We start from the raw sequence: 11,679 nt of genomic DNA, 5'->3' as shown, positions 1-11,679 counted from the left end.
AGCTGGAATCAAGATTTCTGGGAGAAATATCAATAACCTCAGATATGCAGCTGACACCACCCTTATGGCAGAAAGCAAAGAAGAACTAAAGAGCCTCTTGATGAAAGTGAAAGAGGAGAATGAAAAAGTTGGCTTAAAGCTCAATATTCAGAAAACTAAAATCATGGCATCTGGTCCCATCACTTCATGGGAAATAGATGGGGAAATAGTGACTGACTTTAATTTTTTGGGCTCCAAAATCACTGCAGATGGTGATTGCAGCCATGAAATTAAAAGACACTTACTCCTTGGAAGAAAAATTATGAGCAACCTAGACAGCATATTAAAAAGCAGAGACATTACTTTGTCAACAAAGGTCTGTCTACTCAAGGCTATGGTTTTTCCAGTAATCACCAATGGGTGTGAGAGTTGGACTATAAAGAAAGCTGAGCACCGAAGAATTGATGCTTTTGAATTGTGGTGTTAAAGAAGACTCTTGAGAGTCCCTTGGACTGCAAGGAGATCCAACCAGTCCATCCTAAAGGAGATCAGTCCTGGATGTTCATTGGAGGGACTGATGTTGAAGCTGAAACTCCGACACTTTGGCCACTTGATGTGAAGAGCTGACTCATTTGAAAAGACCCTGATCCTGGGAAAGATTGAGGGTAGGAGGAGAAGGGGACAACAGAGGATGAGATGGCTGGATGGCATCACCGACTCAATGGACATGAGTTTGAGTGAACTCCGGGAGTTGGTGATGGACAGGGAGGCCTGGTGTGCTGTGGTTCATGGGGTTGCAAAGAGTCAAGCATGACTGACTGAACTGAACTGAATGTCACAGAGACAATGAGGCAGTGATGGCAAGTATAAGGGATTCAATGATAAGGACAAATTTAAGAGCCCATGGGTGACTTACAGTGATATGGACCAGGTGGCTGCCATGGAGCAGGGGGCCCTGGGACTTTGCACTGAAGATCCTAACTCTGAGCTCCACCCTCCTGATCTGAATCTAACCCTAATGCTCACTGTTTGACCTTAATCAAAGCCCAGTCTGCTCATCTGTATAATGGGCATGATGCTGATTATACCAACCTCGTTGCCTTGTCATATAGCGTTGACAATTTTCAGCACAGTATCTGGCTCTAGTAAGCATATAAAGAAATGTTAAGTGTGATCATTGTTGAAAGGCCACATTCTACCCTGAACTTTACTTATTTCCTGGATAGAACTCGTGGGGTGATTTTGAAGAATAAAGCTGTTTACTGAATTCTTAGCCTCTGACCTAAATTTAGAACTGCTGGGCAGAATCCAATTTAACAGATATTCAAATTTCACAGAAAGAAAACATGTGAGTCGACCTTGGCAGGGTTTCCTTTTCTAAAAAGTTTATTTAAAAATTTTTATTTTTGCGACGTCAGGGTCTTGAATGATAGACAGCCTGTGTCTAATGTCTGGGGCTGAGAAAATGTAGTAGGACTCAGGCCCGTGGGGTCAAACTGGCCTTTCAGACAGAGCCTGTCATAGATTTTCTGAGGGTTTAGATGATGTAAAGGGGAGTTAACCCATCCCACATTGTAAATTATTTTTTCAAAGGAAAAACAAGGGAGCCAAGGAGCAATTTGTCATGATCCTTTTACATTTTAACTGGGTCAGAATTTAGCAATCTGCCATCCTTCTCCAGCTCTGTGTGATTTGGGGAGAATTTCTGTAAACCAAATGGTTAAGAGTAACTTGTTTGTTTTTTTCACTGAAATGTAAAATAAAAATTTCAGTAATCCACCCGACTTCCCGCACCCTCCCACTACAAAAACTATTGTCCATGTGTTAGCTAGACTGCAGGAGGGAAGAGATCTGGTTATACCAATGTGTTCTTTGAAAGAAACTAACCATTGAATGGCAGAAAGTTCCAAACCTGGGATGTTTTGAAAACGTTACAGTGCATTCCACTCAACAAGCTACCCCAGTGCAAACAACCAACCAAGTACCCACTGGCTTGCAGGTTTTTGGCTACCCAGAGTAAGTGTCACCTCATTATAATAATCATGCCTACACTCTCATGAATATGCATGTCTCCTAGGCGTGAACTTTCTTGGTCCAGCAGTTTGAGAAGACTGGGCTTGGAGAACTATCTCTTTGTCTCCTTACTTGTCACAAGTAATAAATGTTCCCTGTCTCCTTATTTGTCATAGGTAATAAATGCTTCTGCTTCGATTGAAAGAACTTTGGTGTGTTCACTGGCCATGCACCTCAAGCAGTGGACCAACCGAGTCCAGTCATACATGTTTCTTGACAGCAGAAGTTAATTCTCAGCCATTGGTTAGGGAAACAGAATGGAGGGAAGCTTCATGCTTATAACTTAGCTTTACCAGTCCAGGAGATCATTTGCTGGCATCAGGTGGACTAAGATTCTGCCACTTCTGAAGTCCAGGCTCTGTTGTCTACTGGTAAAATGATCTTTGTCTTCAAAGCTCAGCACAGATAGTTGAGTATCTATATTCTCACAGTTCTAGGGGATAAAAGTAGAATGGTGAATAGGTGACATAGTTCTTGTTGGGGTCTTAGAACTTAATAATATTGATGATGATTATAGAGGAAGAGGAGAAGTTGCAGTAGCAGCAGCTGCCATTCACACAACATCTGTGCCCGTCACTTTCTGCATCTCTTCTCATTTAATCATCTCAGAACAGCAAATGCCTGCTTGAAGGAGGCTATTTTAAACCTCATTTAACAAATACAGTAAGGAAAGTTCCCTGATATTAAGCAACTTGATCAAGTCTCCAAAGAGAACAAGTAGATCAGCTTGCATTCAGCCCTGCATCTGCCTTCTCAAAGACTATGCTTGAAACCAGGATACTGCACTCTGCAGGGATTAAAGCAGATGTGTATGAAGATCACTAGAGTATGCTGTAGTGTGTGTGTTGAAGCAGTAGTGTCCCAGGTGCTTTGGGAACATGGATGAGAGAGACTCTGGTTTGCCTAGAATGCTGGGCATGGTCTCTTAGAGGAAGTTCTGCTGGAGCTGAGTCTGCTGCTGCTGCTAAGTCACTTCAGTCGTGTCCGACTCTGTGCAACCCCAGAGACAGCAGCCCACCAGGCTCCCCTGTCCCTGGGATTCTTCAGGCAAGAACACTGGAGTGGGTTGCCATTTCCTTCTCCAATGCATGAAAGTGAAAAGTGAAAGTGAAGTCGCTCAGTCGTCTCCGACCCTCGAGACCCCATGGACTGCAGCCTTCCAGGCTCCTCCATCCATGGGATTTTCCAGGCAAGAGTACTGGAGTGGGGTGCCATTGCCTTCGCCGGGAGCTGAGACTGGGGGTGGGTAAATAGAAGTTCCCACTGCTGAGGAAGGGCAGTGAAGGCTTTGCCAGTAGAAGACACAGCTAATGGTAAGTTGTCATAGTTAAGGGAAACTTGTGGCACACTAGGGTGGGGTGGGGGACACAGGGAAGCAGATTCATTGTTGTTATTGTTTAGTCACTAAGTCATGACTCTCTGTGACCCCCATGGACTGTAGTCTGTCAGGCTCCTCTTTCCATGGGATTCTCCAGGCAGCAACACTAGAGTGGGTTGCCATTTCCTCCTCTAGGGGATCTTCCTGACCCATGGATCAAACCAAATCTCCTGCATCAGCAAGCAAAGTCTTTACCACTGAGCCACTATTGTAGAGGAAGGCACAATCAGGCCTAGGTATATTGGACTAGAGAAAAATTAAGTTTCTCCAACTAAAACTTCCAAAGTGATTAAAAACCTAATCATTTACCATGTGGGTTTTTTTTTTTTTCCATTCTAAGATTTGGTTATTGAGAAGGCTTCTTCTCAGGATTATATATTATATAATGTCCACACACTTGATTCCTGAGAAAGGAAGCCAAGACCATATTTAATCACAAACTGTACAGTGTCAGTAAAGGTCCTGGTACCCTGTCTTGTCACTGCCCTGAGTGGCAGTAATTTACAGCCTGAATCAGCAAGTGGAGCAGGAGGCAGCCTTGAAAGCAGTCAGATTTGTTGGTTAACTGTGGTTAACCCAGAGGTCAGAAGCAGTTTCTGTCTAGCACATGAGATAACTTTTGAAACATTTGACAAGTTGCAGGGAGCATTACAGGAACATCTACACTTGTGATAAAAGGAATTATTTATGAGGTAGCTAAGGTTTCAAATGTAAGAGGAAAAAAAAAAAGTCCTGTAAATTATGAAGACTTTGGTAACAAACCCCAGTTGAATCTTGCTGAGATTTCTGAGAGGGTGAAAGGGAGATTAGCCAGGAGTAAAATGGGAAAGTCCATTTAAGTTCTCAGTGGAATTCCATTGGCATTACCTGCTGATTGAAAGTGACAGTCCAAAGAAATGTAAGTGACCATCATGGAGAAAGGATTAATGCCTTGAGCCTTCCGATTGGATGTCTTTTGTGTCATGAGTTACTATGGAAAACTCTACTGGTGTTTTCCAGCTGATCTAGTATTGTCTAGAAATAAGTGAGAAAAATCAATTGGTTCCAAGGACATCATCACAAAGCATTTATAATCTATTAGGTTCCTGCTTTGACTTATCAAAGCTGAAAAGAAAGAGGGTGCTCTAAAGTTTAAAAAAAAAAAAGTAGACACCTCAGATTCAGCTGCTTTCTGAAGTCTTTCTTTTTTTTCCTACAGAGTGTTCATTGTTGTATTTAGCAATAGAGTACATGCTTTGGGGGGAATAATGATTCTGTATTTTAAATACCCTTGCCTCAAATGCTGCAATTTTAGCTTTTTGGAGGTTACATGACTAAGTCAAGAATTGTTTTTCTACACACGTAGGAGTGCTGGAAAAACAGAAATTAATTACAAAGAAAAAATATACCTAGCTCTATTCAGTACAAAATACTTCTTCTTTCCTTTCTTGTCTGCTGGTGTATATGCAAGCCACACAGAAGGGGAGATAATGACCTGAGAACTGGCCTTGGAATAGCACATCCTGCCAATGTCACTTCCAGCTAGATATCTGGGGAAAGTGCTATAGCCCTTCTGAGCCCCAGAGACTGATAAGCACCTACTCTAAGTCCTCACTAATGTTCTTATCAGGATCAATGTAATTCTCATTACGTGTTCTCTGCCTACTTGTAATGTACCAAACAGGTGTACTGTGATGAAAGTAAACTCTCTGAGGGCAGGGATTGTTTCTAATTTAGGCCCCTTTATATCCCCTTTACCAAGCGCAGGGCCCTTTGATGAATAAACGAGGCAATCAGTCACTGGGTTATCTCATCAGTGGCCCGGTTTTTATTACATGCCCAGTGTGTTTCATGTCTGAACCTTCAGTTGGCACTTTTAGCTAGGAGCAAAGGATGTAGTCTCTAAATTAGGAGATGCCTCAGAATTGGCCAAGGAAATGGGTGAGGATGTTATTAATTTTCAGCTCCCTTCACTTGACTATGGGCTTCTGGAGAGTGAGGGACAGGTGTCATTTGTCTTTCTAGCTCTCAGCCAGTGAGGCCTAACACAATGTTTTGCATTTGTCAGTGAGCAAGAAATGTTTACTGGATGGAATTTCTGTTGGCTCTGGGCCATCCATTGTTGCCATCTCAGCCTTGTTCCCACTACCTGCTCTGGATTGAGATTTGAAGCTAGTACAGAACCTTGGCAGGCTTGTGGGTTTCAGCTTCTCCCAGTCCAGAAATATCCTTATCATGTGTCAACACTGTTCTAGATAGACCTTCCGCATTCTGCACCCTGGTTGTTCAGTTCAGTTGCTCAGTTGTGTCTAACTCTTTGCAATCCCATGGACTGCAGCACGCCAGGCTTCCCTGTCCATCACCAACTCCCAGAGCCTGCTCAAACTTTTGTCCATTGAGTCAGTGATGCCATCCAACCATTTCATCCTCTGTCATCCCCTTCTCCTCCCACCTTCAATCTTTCCCAGTATCAGGGTCTTTTCCAAAGAATCAGTTCTTTGCATCAGGTGGTCAAAGTTGGAGTTTCAGCTTCAGCATCAATCCTTCCAATGAATATTCAGGACTGATCTCCGTTAGGATGGACTGGTTGGATCTCCTTACAGTCCAAGGGACTCTCAAGAGTCTTCTCCAACACCACAGTTCAAAAGCATCAATTCTTCGGCTCTCAGCTTTCTTTATAGTCCAACTCTCACATCAGTACATGACTACTGGAAAAACCATAGCTTTGACTAGACAGACCTTTGTTGGCAAAGTAATGTCTCTCTTTTTTAATATGCTTGTGTTACATAATCACTAATTGCTCATTCAAGAGCCCAGACACTTTCTAACTTCAGATGTTATCAAAGTTTTGTTTTTTTAAATCCACCTGTGCACGTGCAGTGACACTTCTCACCCTCTAACTCAGGCTACCTCAGATGGACATCTTAGGCATCTTACTGAGAGAACCGAGTAATCCTGCTCCTGACTGGGGAGGGGGAGAGGCCCCATTGGAAATACAGTTGTTAAGTCATGGTCCTGCGGTGCCCTTGGAAAGTGAGGGATACCTGATCTTAGAGGAGAGAACTATGACAGAGGAGGCAGCTAGTATTCTTTTGGCCTGTTTTTAATGTTCATATGACACAGATTACAAAAGAACCTGTTTGGGCTGTTTATTTTGACTGGTTGCTTCTTCCAGTGATTAAGTCATTTCTCTTACTTTAGATTCATTTAGACAGGTAGAGTGTGGCTCAGACATCCAGAAGGGTCATAACTGGTTTCCTACAATGCTCTTCTGGGGCTTCCCCAGTCGCTCAGCAGTAAAAAATCCGCCTGCAGTGCAGGAGAAGTGGGTTTGATCCCTGGGCCAGGAAGATCCCCTGGAGGGGGGCATGACAACCCACTCCAGTGTACTTACCTGGAGAATCCATGGATAGAGGAGCCTGGCAGACTACAGCCCAGGGGGTCACAAAGACTCCGACATGACTGAAGTGAGTGGGCACACACATACACACACAGTACTCTTGTGCTCAGATACTACCACCAGCTTCTATTCCTCTCTCCTCCCAGGCTTAACTCCTTCTCTTCCCAGGCTAAACTGGGATTTTTACCTCCTCAAAGAAGCCTTCCATGGTGTCCCACAGGGCATATACCTGACTTCATACTCCTCGGGCCCCCCAGCACTCCTCTTGGTGATTTTCTCCAGAGACTCCATTTATGCTGAGTGTGTCCACCTGCTCTCCACTGTATTCCCAGTGCCCTGCTCTGACCTGCTCCATAAAAATGACTTGTTGTTCCATGAATCAATTTTGCCCATAATTTTAATCACTTCTTTCACTAAGCTAGGCTTTAAGGTTTTGTACATTGTTAATTTTCATCTTATTTTTAAAGTTTATAATTCTATGAAGAAATAAGTTTTGGCCTTAATTTCATTTCCTAAAATATCTTGGATCATCATAGCCTGAAGGGAAAGGAGTTGATTTCCAGAATGCCTTGGAGAAGTGATTACCTTTCTTTATTTTCCTTGTGTCTGCCAATGGTTCTCTAACTTTGCAGCATATTAGAATCATCTGGGGATCTTTTAAAATTCCTGATACCCAGCTCAGCTTCAGACCAATTAAAGCAGACACCTGGGGACATGAATGTCAACATTTTTAAAGATCCTAGGAGATCCCAATGTGTCTCAGAGTTAGGATATCCCAGTGTATAGGGGTTTTTTGTTGTTATTTTTATAAAGGTGGTCTAAAGAGGGAAAAGTCCTTTTTTTTTACCTGAAATCCAGAGAAACAAACATCAAATAAACAATTTGGGGGAATACATTCTGCATTTTATTTTCATGAGAGAGAAAACATCCAGATATAAAGTTATTTGTCAGAAATCAGAAATTATTATTTCCCCCCCAAAAACAATGTAGGTTAAAAGTAAAGATACAAATGAAAGGAATGTCTATCAAATGGGCTTTTGTGTTGCATTTCAAAACATATCCTCTGGCATCGGGTGCTCCTGGATTTGAGTTCTGATTTTACAACTCACTAGCTTTGGGATCTTGAAGAGGCAACATTACACTGCTCTGAGCTGCATATACAAAAACAGAGATGAAAATACCTAGCATGGGGGGAAATTACAAATACACTAAGTGTCCTTAGAGGATCTGGTGCCAAACATTGACTCCATTTCTCTTTCCCTTTCCTGTATGTTTTGAGTCAGTGGACTCAGCTCTCTTTCCTAAACCTTTCACTTGTAACACATCTCCAAGAATCCCTGAGATTTAGAAAGATTCACGTACCTAAGTGCTTTCTCAATTACCAAGGACCATTCTGTGGGTTTCTACACCCATCTTATTGTGAAGGGTGAAAGCATGAGTGAGAAGGGAAGCTCTTCGGAGCTAGACTTGTGTGTCCTGCAGAAAGAAATGGATTAGAGGCTCTGTTTTGATAGATCCATTTTTCAGGAAGAGTCTGATGATGATTTTCTGGCTCTGGAGTGATTCATGAGTCCTGCAGGGAAGGCAGATTTTCAATGACTACATACCAGACTAAAATTAGAAGTGGCAGCTTATACTGTCCGCCCCTGCCCCGCCCCACCCCCAACCCCACCACCGCATAAAGAACCAGGGATTCTTGAAAAAAAAAAAGAAAAAGGCTGATTCCATTTGCTGGAGCTAGGAAGGTACACATTAAGCCTGGAACATTCTGTTTTGTGCCAGTAAGTAAGCAAACTAATCGGTGATGTCAAGAAGATACAAGAACCAGTTTGAAGGGGATTTAGCTGGTCCAATCTGGAACAATTTGAGTGATAAAATAAATAAGGACAGTAACAGATTGTAAACCATTGAATAAAATCAATGAGTCAGTTCTGTGATAGGAAGATGGAGGATAAGGACATAAATAGATATCAGCAGAAAAAGAAAGGGCTCTTCCTTATAGTGTAATGCCTACTGATAAATGTAGGGGAAGTAGTAGAATTGGGAAAGTCACTATTTTGCAACCCCAGAATTGTTTAGGCAAGAATCATCGAAGGATGTCACATATTATTATTTCTTTGTGGTAGAACATTTAAAATCTTGTCTCTTAGCACCTTCGAAGTATATAATACAGTATTGTTGACTGTCATCACATGCTGTGCATTAGAGCTTCAGAACTTAGCCGCCTTTTAATTTCAGGAGTATTCTTATTATTAAAAAATACATTCTCAAGTATGAAGGGGTGAATGGGCATGATGTATGCAAATACTCTTCAATAGTTCAGAAACAAATAAGTACACACACGATAGAGCAGCTGTGGTGAGATGCTGAAAATTGACCCATTGGGTTATAAAAGGGCGTGAGGGAGTCCTCTAGGAAAAGTATTTGCAGTAAAGTCAACAAGTGGAGCCCAGCCATCTGCCTCCGCTGACGTGTCTTAGTCCAGGCAAGTCATTTGTCATCTCTGAGCCTCAGTCTCCTTGCCTTTCAAATGGAGATAACATAGTCACAGTGCTTTTTGTGTTGTGTGTGTGAAAGGCCTTCTAATTGCAAAGAGCTGTAGACAAATTTGGGCATATTTTAATCTACATACTTCCTCACTTCCAGGGCTCTGGATTGATCTCAAGTCTTTGGCTCCTTCTGCTCTATGCTGCATGCATGCCTAAGTCGCTTCAGTCGTGCCCAGCTCTGTGCGACTCTATGGACTGTAGCCCACCAGGCTCCTCTGTCCATGGGATTCTCCAGGAAAGAATACTGGAGTCGGTTGCCTTGCTCCCTCCCCAGGGGATATTCCCAACCCAGGGATCAAACCCCACCCTCTTATGTCTCCTACATGGCAGGCAGATTCCTTTACCACTAGTGCCACCTGGGAAGTCCCATATACCAGCTGCTTGTGTTTAAAACATACCCCCTCCCTCCTTAACATATGAGATAATGGTACGGCGACCACTAATAATACTGCTAATATCTAATGCTTGCGCAGTTCTCTACAGCTTGTCTAGTGCTTTCTGTGTGCCTGGCACTCTTCCAATTACTTTGCCTGTATTATCTCATGTAATCTTCACCAATACCCTGGTAGGTAGGGAATGTTATCTCCATTTTACAGAGGAGGAAACTGAGGCAAGATGAGGAGCAAAGCTAGGATTTGAACCCAGAGCTGCACCTGACCAAAGAGAGTGTTTTTTCCTATAATTTCCTGAAAATGTGATAGGGACTGGGAATGGCCTGGGATTCAAACCCAGGCAGTCTATCCTCAGTTTCTGCTCTCAGCTAGGACCCTCTCAGTTCAGTTCAGTTCAGATCTCCTTCAGAATGGACTGATTGGATGTCCTTGCAGTCCAAGGGACTCTCAAGAATCTTCTCTAACACCACAGTTCAAAAGCATCAATTCTTCAGCGCTCAGCCTTCTTCACAGTCCAACTCTCACACCCACACATGACTACTGGAAAAACCATAGCCTTGACTAGACAGACCTTTGTTGGCAAAGTAATATCTCTGCTTTTGAATATGCTGTCTAGGTTGGTCATAACTTTCCTTCCAAGGAGTAAGTGTCCTTTAATTTCATGGCTGCAATCACTATCTGCAGTAATTTTGGAGCCTCCAAAAATAAAGTCTGACACTGTTTCCACTGTTTCCCCATCTATTTGCCATGAAGTGATGGGACCAGATGCCATGATCTTCGTTTTCTGAATGTTGAGCTTTAAGCCACTGTTTCACTCTCCTCTTTCACTTTCATCAAGAGGCTTTTTAGTTCCTCTCCACTGCTTCTGAAATCTGTATCTCCTGTGCCTAGCATCCTTCCTGACTCAGCGTGGCACAGACCCATATGTGTCTATGGAATAAAGAGTGGGGAGCAGAATGATTTGGAAAGTACAAGGGTTTGGAAATGGAAGGACCTGACTCAGAATCTTAGAATCTTCACTCTCCTTTTACGAGCTACACTCAGCTTTTCTGAGCCTCAGGTCCTGTGTTTGGTAAGAACAGTGTTCACATAGGGGATGATGCACTAAATGGTCACGATTCTCCTCTTCCTTCTTCTCCTTTTTCTCTTTTTCCTCCTTCTCCTTCCTCCTCCCCCTGTTTCACCTCCTTCTTTCTGAACCTTTCACTGTGAACAGCATCAACATTGCTTTTAAATAGGCATTCTTTCTCTCTTGCTTCTATTATGATTTTTGCATACCATTTTTATAGTAATTGTGAGCCTCATTGTGCTATTCACTTTCTGTCTCCAATTAGATTGATTTTCTAAGGGCAAACAGTCATGCTGTTTTCATTTTTGTACCGTCATTGTCCAGCCCCGTGCATGGCCCTGAGAGCAGAGCCATTGCCAGCTCCTGTCACACATTTGTGAAATTTAGAAAAGGCCCTCCCTCTGGCCAGGTGCAGGTCTGCAAGCATGAGACTTGGGCAGCTTTCATATGAAGAAAAGACCACCTTTCCTTGGAAGACCACAGTCCCCTGCTGGGAGCACAGCCTGGTGAGTGGAGCTATATTTCACTTTCCACTGTCCCTGCTCCTGGGGCCTTTGTGTGGTCCACAAAATAGTGACTGTCTACAACAGCCATTCCTGAGGGCTACCCAGAAATGCTTGTTGAATAAAGTGAATGAATAGGCAAACAGGTGACGCATCCCCTCCTGGAATCCTTTCCCCTCTCAGCCGTGACTCAACCAGAGAAGTGATTCCATGGCTGCTTTATACCAACCCCAGAGCCCAACCCTTATGCAGGATGGGAAAGAACTTCATTTGGCTAATTGCAAGCATTGGCACTGCGAATGCCAGGTAAGAGCTCCACTCAACAGGCTGGAGCCCTGTGGTTAATTGACCTGAGCT

The sequence above is a fragment of the Bison bison genome, unplaced genomic scaffold (genome assembly GCF_000754665.1).
Source record: "Bison bison bison isolate TAMUID 2011002044 unplaced genomic scaffold, Bison_UMD1.0 scf7180017846569, whole genome shotgun sequence".
Lineage (NCBI taxonomy): Eukaryota > Metazoa > Chordata > Mammalia > Artiodactyla > Bovidae > Bison > Bison bison.
This window is presented reverse-complemented; position numbering follows the sequence as displayed.